The sequence below is a fragment of the Festucalex cinctus genome, chromosome 1, assembly GCF_051991245.1.
Source record: "Festucalex cinctus isolate MCC-2025b chromosome 1, RoL_Fcin_1.0, whole genome shotgun sequence".
NCBI lineage: Eukaryota > Metazoa > Chordata > Actinopteri > Syngnathiformes > Syngnathidae > Festucalex > Festucalex cinctus.
This window is the reverse complement of record NC_135411.1, coordinates 59,741,627-59,751,160: the sequence shown is the minus strand read 5'-3', so window position 1 is coordinate 59,751,160 and position 9,534 is coordinate 59,741,627. Positions and strand designations below refer to the sequence as shown.

General features: G+C 42.8%; 1 protein-coding gene across 3 annotated transcripts in view; it reads left to right on the top strand.

The window, feature by feature from the left end:
- Positions 1-2,353: 2,353 nt before the first annotated feature.
- cdh24b (cadherin 24, type 2b) overlaps positions 2,354-9,534 on the top strand; it is a 222,353-nt gene continuing 215,172 nt past the window's right edge. For all 3 annotated transcript variants that reach the window (XM_077497970.1, XM_077497950.1, XM_077497960.1), the window contains exon 1: positions 2,354-2,508. The gene's annotated coding sequence lies outside the window, so the exon portion shown is untranslated. The remainder of the gene's footprint in view (positions 2,509-9,534) is intronic.

Below are 9,534 nucleotides of genomic sequence, written 5' to 3'. Positions count from 1 at the left end.
GCGCATAATTGGCTTACTGGGCTAGCAGTCAGTGGCTTTGCGTCCCGGAGATAGAGGGCTGGAAAATGACAGATTTCGTGCCCGAGGAGGCTGCAGCGTTCTCGGCCGTGCTCCGCGAGAATATACTTTCAAAGGGTTGTCCTACTCAAGCAATCATCACGAAAACGGGGAAGAATTTCGTCCCTCACTGTTCGGCTAGGGGAAGGGAAGTAACACAGATGAAGAGTTTTTGTAAACGGCCGAATCAAAATTGACAGTTTTAATTGGGTTTGTAGGTGGATAACAATGGTTTTGAAGAATGTAGCCGAGCCCTTATATGGCTCTTAACAGAGACTACTTTCACTAACAAAAGAATAAATAAAGGAACAAATGGAGTACAAAGAGAACACAAATACAAAAAAGCACTAAAGGTTTAACCAAACGAATCCACAAAAGCTCACAAAACCAAAAGAATACACTAAGAAGCACAAACGGGCTTAACAAAGGAATACACAAAAGAGCTCAATTAGCTTCAACGAGTGTCTCGATTACACAATGCACACTAAGAGACACGTAACAAGGCGAGCTGCACTACTAAGTTCCAGCCGCCCAGAGGAACTGCAAAGCAGCGCTTTTATTTGTGACAGTCCGGCCAGGTGTAGGTTGCTGATTGACGGCGAGGTGGAGGTGATGCTCATCCGAGGGAGTAGGGGAGGACGGCCGCCACCCAGAAACGTTGCCCTAGCACAGCCGTCCAATCCAATCAATGCGCTGGCACAGCCATCCAATCAGGGCGTCGCGCTGGCACATTCGAAGCTGCCTTTAACAAAACGGGCACCGGCCGACACACGCGAGGGGAGCAAAGACGTAGGCGGCCTGAGCCGAGAGCCGTAACACTCACTTTCAAGAAAGGACATACGAGAAACATCAGTGGCTAGTTGGCTGTCCACAGGTTAGCAAACTTTATTGTTGGTTGAAACCTCTTCTGCGATGTCATTTTTTTCCTTCTCCCCACATCATGGGCACGAGCCAGTTCCGAATACTGTAAATTCCAACGTATTGGCAATTTTGTGGGCATGTGATTTTGTCATTTCACTCACCACGGAGCTGGTTACATTACAGTGTGTGCGTATCAACCTGCGGCAGTCCTGAATATTTCCGCTTTAATTTTATACCTACACAGTGGTATAAAATAATAATTAAATAATATTTAATATTGTGACGCATTAGCAGTCCCACGCTAAAAAGTCACCGCTTGCCACTGCTTACTATGCATCCCCTACTTTGAAGCCACCCGCTTTAAATACACTCCTGGATAGATTATTCCAGGATTCCCCTCAGTTCTGTTGTTGAGGCCATCTTGATTCATGTCTCCAAAACAGATCGTTATATGACTACCATGAGCATGGAAAATAATAATAATTAAAAAAAAAAATCACAAAAGAGACAGATTTGACAAGTTGGGAGGTTCTGGCAGCTTGGCAATGTTGTTACTGGCCAGGAATGGTCAGATGCTCAGTGCATTGTGAACATTGTGTATGGTGAGGCAGCCATGAGTTGTCCTGCCACAACTCTCATGTCAAGGGCCGAGTGTGAGGTTGATGACATAAATTCAGCAAAGCAAAAAAGGGTTGCATTCAAAAAGGGAAGTTTAATCTCAAAAGAGAAAGTAAACCAGCACATAGAATAAAAAACAAACAAACAAACAAAAACCAGAATCAAAATTACAAACACACACATGGGACAAGACTCAACATGACATGACTTGACTTGACCTGACAATAGAAAGCAAACAAAAACAGATGCAATGATCAAATGAAAACCAAACAGAAGAAGGTAAATAATACTACAAACTAATGAGACAACGAGGAACACCTGCAAGGAAAGGGTGTTGACCAGAACAGGTGGACACAAAACCCTAATGAGACAGACATGAAACAAATCACAACAAAACCAAACACAACCAAATACAACCCTGACAAAAACTGAAATGCTCTTCTCTTCTTGCACACTGAATAAAGGCAGCAGGAGGATCTCTTTGTCAACATGCTGATTGTTTGTCTTGCCCATATTGAAGGGGAAACTTGTAGTTTGGAGTTAGAAACTGTGACACTAATCCTGTTTTTTTTTTTTTTTGACACACCTTGTTAATACACTAATTTAACTTTTGAATGTAGCAGAATTAAAAAGGTAGAAATAACTTAAAACATGTATTATAAGAATGAAAAGGTGATATAGGATTAACATTCTGACGATTGATCATCTTTTAGTTCACAAGCGTCGTCTCCAGAACACACTTTTTTTTTGTTTTTTTTTTTTTGTAAAGAACATGAACGCTCAATTATCAGACGTGCTAGTAGAGGAAAGGGGGAAAGAGAGCGAGATCACGAGCGAGCGAGCGAGTGAGCCCGTGTGTGTGCGCGTCCCTGTGGGTTGGACTCAGGTTTGCGCGACTGAGAAGAGAATCGAGCGGGGCATACCGACGCCAGCGAGGCAACTTGAGACGATTACGCCGAGATCTCGTCCAAGGTAAATTAATGACCACTTTGTTCAACTGATTGCACGTCCTCTTGTCGATATCAGCATGTTTAGCAGAGGTCAGGCTGAGGATCAGACCCAGTTTGCTCTCGTTAGAAATTCTGGGACTCTTGCCTCTTTCTGTCTGCTCCTATCATCACTCTGTTGGAAATGAATCATTTTAAATTAAGATGTGGTGCAGACACGTTGTGAAACGTCAACCCATAGTGATTTAATTGCAATTAATGTGTGTTTTTGACGCTGCGTTTTGCGTATTCGCGAATTGTCCCAACTGGATTTCACTTTCTATTTAAATGGCTTGATCGGTGTGATGGTTTCCTTTCTATGGTCAGAAACCAAACAAATTGCCCACATAATCTTCTTTGGGTTATGTCTAAAACCACTTGGCGATGAACAGCCTGCAATATTCGTACGTCGTTGATGTATCAGACATTTATTGATTATAAACCATAACTGTAAAACGAACGAGAGGGCTGCCACGTTTCTGGCGCAAATTGGACTGCTTTTACGCGCAAGAGAGGACTCGGAACAGACGGCGTGTGCGCTCCCCCCACCCCCATCCACCCCCCTCGTCTACAAGCAGCCGTCACCGGAGACCGAGGAACAGCAGCCCACGGACTGACTGACTGTCACACACCGAGCAGCGACACCAGCCCCCGGGGCCAGAACATTTTTACCTGCTCACCGCCCATATGTGCTGTTTCCGCTCGGTTCATCGCGTCTCTAATGAGCTTGATCGGCTACAAAAGCCCCAACGGATTGCCGCGATGTATTATGCGACCCTAGAAGTCGCTGATAATAAGTACGTCGCCTCATATCAGAGGATGTGATCTGCTTGTGTGTGCAAAAAGCTCATGTGTACGCTCTCCACAAGAGTACCTATTAATGTTTATGTTTGTGGCACCATAGGACTCTATGGAGCCTCTGGGAAATACATTTGCTTGGATTTATGACCTATTTTCTCAGGTTATATCGATTATTGCAGCCTGCCCTGTACTATGTCTTTGTAAGAGCACGAAAAGTGGGTCTGCCACATCTATATATAATTTGTTGATGTTACAGGGGGCACAGAGAGGTTTTGATACACTCAACTCAGAGAGCTGGGTCAATTCTCAAGAGGGAATGCTGTGCACTAAAAGCCCCTTGTTGAAAACATCAAAAGTAAAGTGGGAAACGAATGCTGTCTCATATACTGATACATGCATATGAAGGGTCTTAAGCGACTGTAATGACTGATCAGTGCCAGCCATGTTTATGTATGTGGAAAGCTCATGTATTATACATCAGCGTTGCTCAGGCTGCGATTGTGTGTCAATGTCATGACTCCGTTTGCTTGTTTTAAGTGTTATGAAGTGAAGCGTGTGGAATGCATGACTTTTCATGTACTTGCTTAGTGGTTTGTTTGTAAAACATTACATGAAAAGTCATATTTTATGCACACAGATTTTTTTTGTGGTGTTTTAGCATTCAGTAAATTGTTTTTTCACATCTAGCCCAACAAGTGCCCGCAGGTACATGATGAGATTATTTAAAAAGAGTAGATGATTTTAGACATAAGGATATTTGAAAGAAAAGCAGAAAATGAGGAAGATGGTGTGTCGGAGAAACAGATGAGCCCGACACCCAAAACCTCATTTGAAGTGGACATCTGTAGTGAAAGGAAGGATGGAAGCAAGACACATTTTTAAACACGGTCTGGAGGCGTAAGTAGAGAACGTAATGACTCTCCCCCACACCGACCCCACACTTTGAGACGATACTTATATCGTTTGTGCCATCCAAGTTTGCGGCTCGCTAGCGTAATGGCGTAGTGACAAGTGCTTCATCATCTGCTTTTATCTGGGGTCTGCAGTTAAAATCCAGCGTGCCACTAGGGCATAGTAATCGAATGATTCATTTTTTATTCAGATCTCCATTAGCTGCTGCATTTGGCCACAACCATCTTTTTCAAGGCCCCATAAGTCAGAATAGTACAACAATAACACACTGTCTCTCAAATACAGTGATACGTGCTACAAAAAAACAATTCTATCAATTCAACTTCACAGATAATACATCATTAAATTCAAACAAAACTCCTTATGTGTTGTAAAGATCCAAACAAGACTAAATTAATTAAAATGTAAATGAGACCACACAATCCCATCTGCTACCATTATTGATTCTTCATATGCACGTTTCTTGGGATACTTTTAATGAGCCAGTGTGTAGTCCCCATAGCGCCATCTAGTGGTCAAATAGCATTAGAAGCCCGCAGGAACGGTAGCTCAGAGAGACCACATTTTGCAAGCCTCCCACCAAATCTTATTTTGCGTGAGCAAACGAGCATCTCGGTGAACGACGGCGACTTGGCAGTCGTTGTGAAGCCTGGCGAGCGACACCAAAAGCCAGAGCAGCTAGTGGCAGTTAGTCAGAGAGAGCCGGCTCCAGTGGCAAACAAGAGCGGCTAGGCGGGAGGAGCCAGTAAAAAAAAAAAAAAAGCTAGTTATAAGCTTGTGAGAGCAAAGCACAAAGTGACAAGCGACGGACCCGAATCACCGGAGATAGTGACGACCACCTGCAGGCCCCAGCTGTGGAAGGTAAGCGGCGGTCGACCCATTGGGGCCGACGCTTGATGCAAAAACTACACTTGCGAATTTATCCTTTGGGCATCCGCAGCAGGAAGATGGCGGTGAAATATGGCAGCTCTACTAAGGTGAGACTACAGCCATGTAATGTAATTAGTGATGACTAGACCTACGATTATATTAAAGAAAAAAAATAGGTTTATGCGATACATGTTTTTTTTATGCTATTAACAGTCAGGGGGCATATTCACTAAGAATGCGCTGCGTCCGGTAATAGCGCGAAATATTGCACCCGCAGTCTGCGCCCAGTTACCAACCTATTCACTAAGGATATTGCTCTAATCACATACCGGCGCAAACACGGCCACCAAACTGACAGCTTGGAGTAAATCTGCACCTGATTTACCACACATGGCAATGGATTTGCGCCAAGAACATGGTTGTTATAGTAACAGTTGCGAGAAAGATGACATTATCAGAAAGCGAGGTTGGACCGAGAGGAAGCGTTTAAAGTGTACAAAGCAGAGAGGACGACGACGACGTAATTCATTCATAAAGTACAAATTATTGGTGCGATCGTTTTTTTAAAATATATTTTCAGTAGTTGGCGTGGGCGTACAATATGCATCTGGCACTTACAAATGATCATAAAATGCCTCCCTGCCATTGCCGATCAGCCCGGGTTACGTTATGTGTCCTAAACCAACATAGAACATTTCTCTCTCTCTCTCTCTCTCTCTCTCTCTCTCTCTCTCTCTCTCTCTCTCTCTCTCTCTCTCTCTCTCTCTCTCTCTCTCTCTCTCTCTCGCTCGCTCGCTCGCTCGCTCTCCCTCTCTGCGTGATCAGCCAGAAAGGGACGTGCACTGTGCCACATGCATTGCTATCATGATCCCGGGATCGAAGTTGCGTCAGGTTAATACATGCTTTCCATAAACGTTATTTGCAAACTCCGTGTGGCTATTTGGGCTGGCGTTAGTGAATTAGACGCTGCATATCAATGAGTCTCATTTGCATTGGGGTGGGCATATTTTGCGTCAAATGTATGCAAATTACCTAATTTAGATACGCACAAATCGCACCGGCACACCGTAGTGCAATCTGGTTGGCAGAGCACTTAGTGACTGATTTCCCCATCTGCGCGTGTTTAGTGAATTAGGCGCTCCTGGATTGCTCCATTTTTGCCAGTTAGCGAGGTGCAAAGGCGACGCAAACCTTTAGTGAATAGGCCCCTCAGTTTTTAAAACAAATGTATTATTAGTTCAGCACTAGATGGCGCTAGGGATCGCTGGTTGTCCCTTTAAACATCTTATTCTACAAAGGAAATTATTCAGTGATGAATAAGTATTGATCATTAAGAATTCTGCCAATTGTGTGGAAACGATTGCTTCAGTTTTGGCTGGAATGTGCAGCCGCGATGTTGATTTAGTCTCAACTTCACTTACATTTATGCACGTCAGTATGACAGGTTGCTGACAATTGCTGTGGATGGAATACCATCTTATGAAAAAAAAAGAGATAAGAACGTACAGTGTATCCGAGTGGTAAAGAAGAAAGTGAGAGATGTTAGAGTTTGCTTCATAAAGTTGCCTTAGTTCTAATGTTTTGCCAGGAATGCAGAAATAGCTACTAAAGACTGTTCTAAGACAAGTAGATGCTTTTCCCATCAGACCCCATCAAGTGATTCAGCCTTTATAAAGTTTACTTCTCATCATTTGGTGTTTGTAAAACCGTTCCTCCCCCAATCGTGGCAAAAGCACAGAGGAAATGTGGTAAATGATCACTGAGCCTTTACTTGCCTTTGATTCCCTCCTAATGAGAGTGGGAGAACCCCCAAGATGAGCACCCTTGGGGCTTTTCTCACCAGACCGAGTGTGTGGCAGCCGATGGACGTGCACCATTCATTAGCGAACAATGCTGTGGAATGAATCAGACGGCGCGGCCTCCCAGGAACCAGAAAACAAATTCTGCTAGCATTCCCTTTGCAATTGATTCATATAGGGAAGAAAATAAGGAATTTCAGAGACCTTAACATCCTTACAGTTCCATCATGATTCCCAGGAACGGCGGCATTATAAAAGCTTTATCAAGCCTTCGTCAAAGTGAAAGTCTTGTGACTTGGCTGTGACTTTGCGGGGAGCAGATTCTCTGCTATATCTTCTCCAATTACCTACTCAAGACGAGTGACTGACGAGTGATTTTTCACCCATACGTGGTGCTCCATTTAAAATTCTCATAGATGTGAACGATGACGAGGGACATGTTTCCTAGGCTTCCTTTTTGATGGTGATCAATCAAGGGAGGTGAAGACACACGATTGCCGATGCGCCCCTGTAAAAGCTTGGAATTCATCAAAGGTCCGCCTCGGCTTCGTTACAAAGCATCAAACCCTCTGTAGTTCCATGACGCAATGTTCCCCCTTGCTTGGGGTTAGAGCGGGACATGGCGATCTCATCCCAAGGCATTTAGTCGGACGGTCATTTAAAGAATATGCTCGAACGAGCAGTGTTTTTCATCCGTAGGGGCTGTTTTCAGATGGTGTCACTGTCGGTCACAGTCTGATTGTTTTCAGTCTGCGTACTCCAATGCGCATGGTGGTGCGCATCTTATCCATGCTTGAAAAGTCATACATAATCAAAAGCTTATCTGGATTTTTTTTTTCCACAGAAGCGCTTCCTGTATTTGCTACCTGTTGGTGGTCCGTGTTCCAAATATCACCGAATTGCATCGGGGGGAGGCACATTCAGCTCTGAGTCGGATGGTTATTTGGGTGGCTGAGATGAAGGAGGACTCCAGCGATAAAAGTACAACATCTCCCTTCACGGGAGACGCTGCTATTGAGAAAGACAGCAGGACGCTCAGGGCGGGATGTGTGTGTTCTCAGTGTATTCACAGTTTCTTCCTACTGCGCTGAAAATGAGTAGACCAAAAGTCATATAACGGCAGCCCTGGAAAGCTTGTGACACTTTTTTGTTCTTGTATGTTTTTGTATTTGCTGACACTGAATGAAGAATAGGGTCAGCAAGCCAAAGTGACAATATTGTGTTGTTATTTTTGATGTCATTATGAGCCAGGAATTGAGTGCTACATTGATTGCTGCCCTTCACAGGTTTCAGAACCTTCTTGGAAATATCTAATTAAGTTTGAGTACCAGGTAGGATTAAATCATTGAGTGAGTTGATTGCATTTTTATCAAATCGTGGGTTTCAGAAATTGCAGAACAGATCTCAGTTGTATTGAACTTCATTAACTATTTTAGTGGAGGAATTATTTTGTGTAACTTGTGTCTTGGTTAGCAATAAGGTATTTGTAATAAACGATACAAATCAGTTACATTTACCCTATCTAAGTGAATGTCAGGCTCTTGATGATACAGTAGAGTTACTGAGACTGTATCAGAAAAATAAAGGACTCTGAAATCGCACGATCAATTGGATTATGTTAGGAAGATAGAAGGAAGATTTCAAATAAGCTTGACCTTTTGCTTATTAGTCGTCATATATTGTAATTCCCCATGTGATGGCAAGCAAATAACTTTGTGGTTGACATATTGATTTAGCTGCTTCAGAGGTACAACATGTACTCTACCTTTTGCAAATTGTCTACTTAGATACTTGGGCGACAAAGCTGAATAGTAAGGAACAACATACAAATTGAAGTAGATGACATTTGAATTCAACTACTATTTTCTGTCAAACTGATCAAATCCGTACAGCATCGCACTGAAAAGGAACGAAGAGTTCTGACACGAAGCACTCCAAAAACATGCTAGACCAATCGAACAATATTTTACCGCAATTCAAAAGCAGTTAGGACAAAATGTTTTCGCAAGTCATTTCAGGGGCCGTCTTCTTTTTCTCGTAATTACAGTGCATTACTTTTTATACCGTATCTCACTATATTTTCAGGAGAACAGACCCTGGAGAGGGATCGTGGAGTGGGACTGGGTGTGCAAGTGCTTATATTATTTTCTGTCCTAAGTATTTGAAAAGTACATTTTAATGCACCCAAAATTGATGTGCAGTTTTAAATTCCTGTAGTCTTACTTATTTTTGGATTCAAAATACACATTTAAATGGAAATTTTAACAATTTCATATTGTTTATTGACAGTTTAAGATGGCTTTATGTCCAACAAAGACTGAAGCAATTGATGCTACATTTTTTTTTTTTTTTTGTTTAACATCCTTGCACAGCTTTTCGTTACAGTTTTTGGTGAGTTTATCACACGGTTTGTTTTTTGTTTCACATTTATCGTTGGCAGTAATTTTGTGAGATGGTATATGCGCCTGAGGTAGGATTTGCTACGTAGGTGTGTGCATGGGTTGGTGGTAATGTTAATCTGCATAGTTGCATGTTATCACATAAACCACAGATACAGTATGGGTGCGTGTGTTTCTGATTTTTAGAAAGACGCCTCCAGTATAAGCTTCCACCTTTGACATCCAAATACC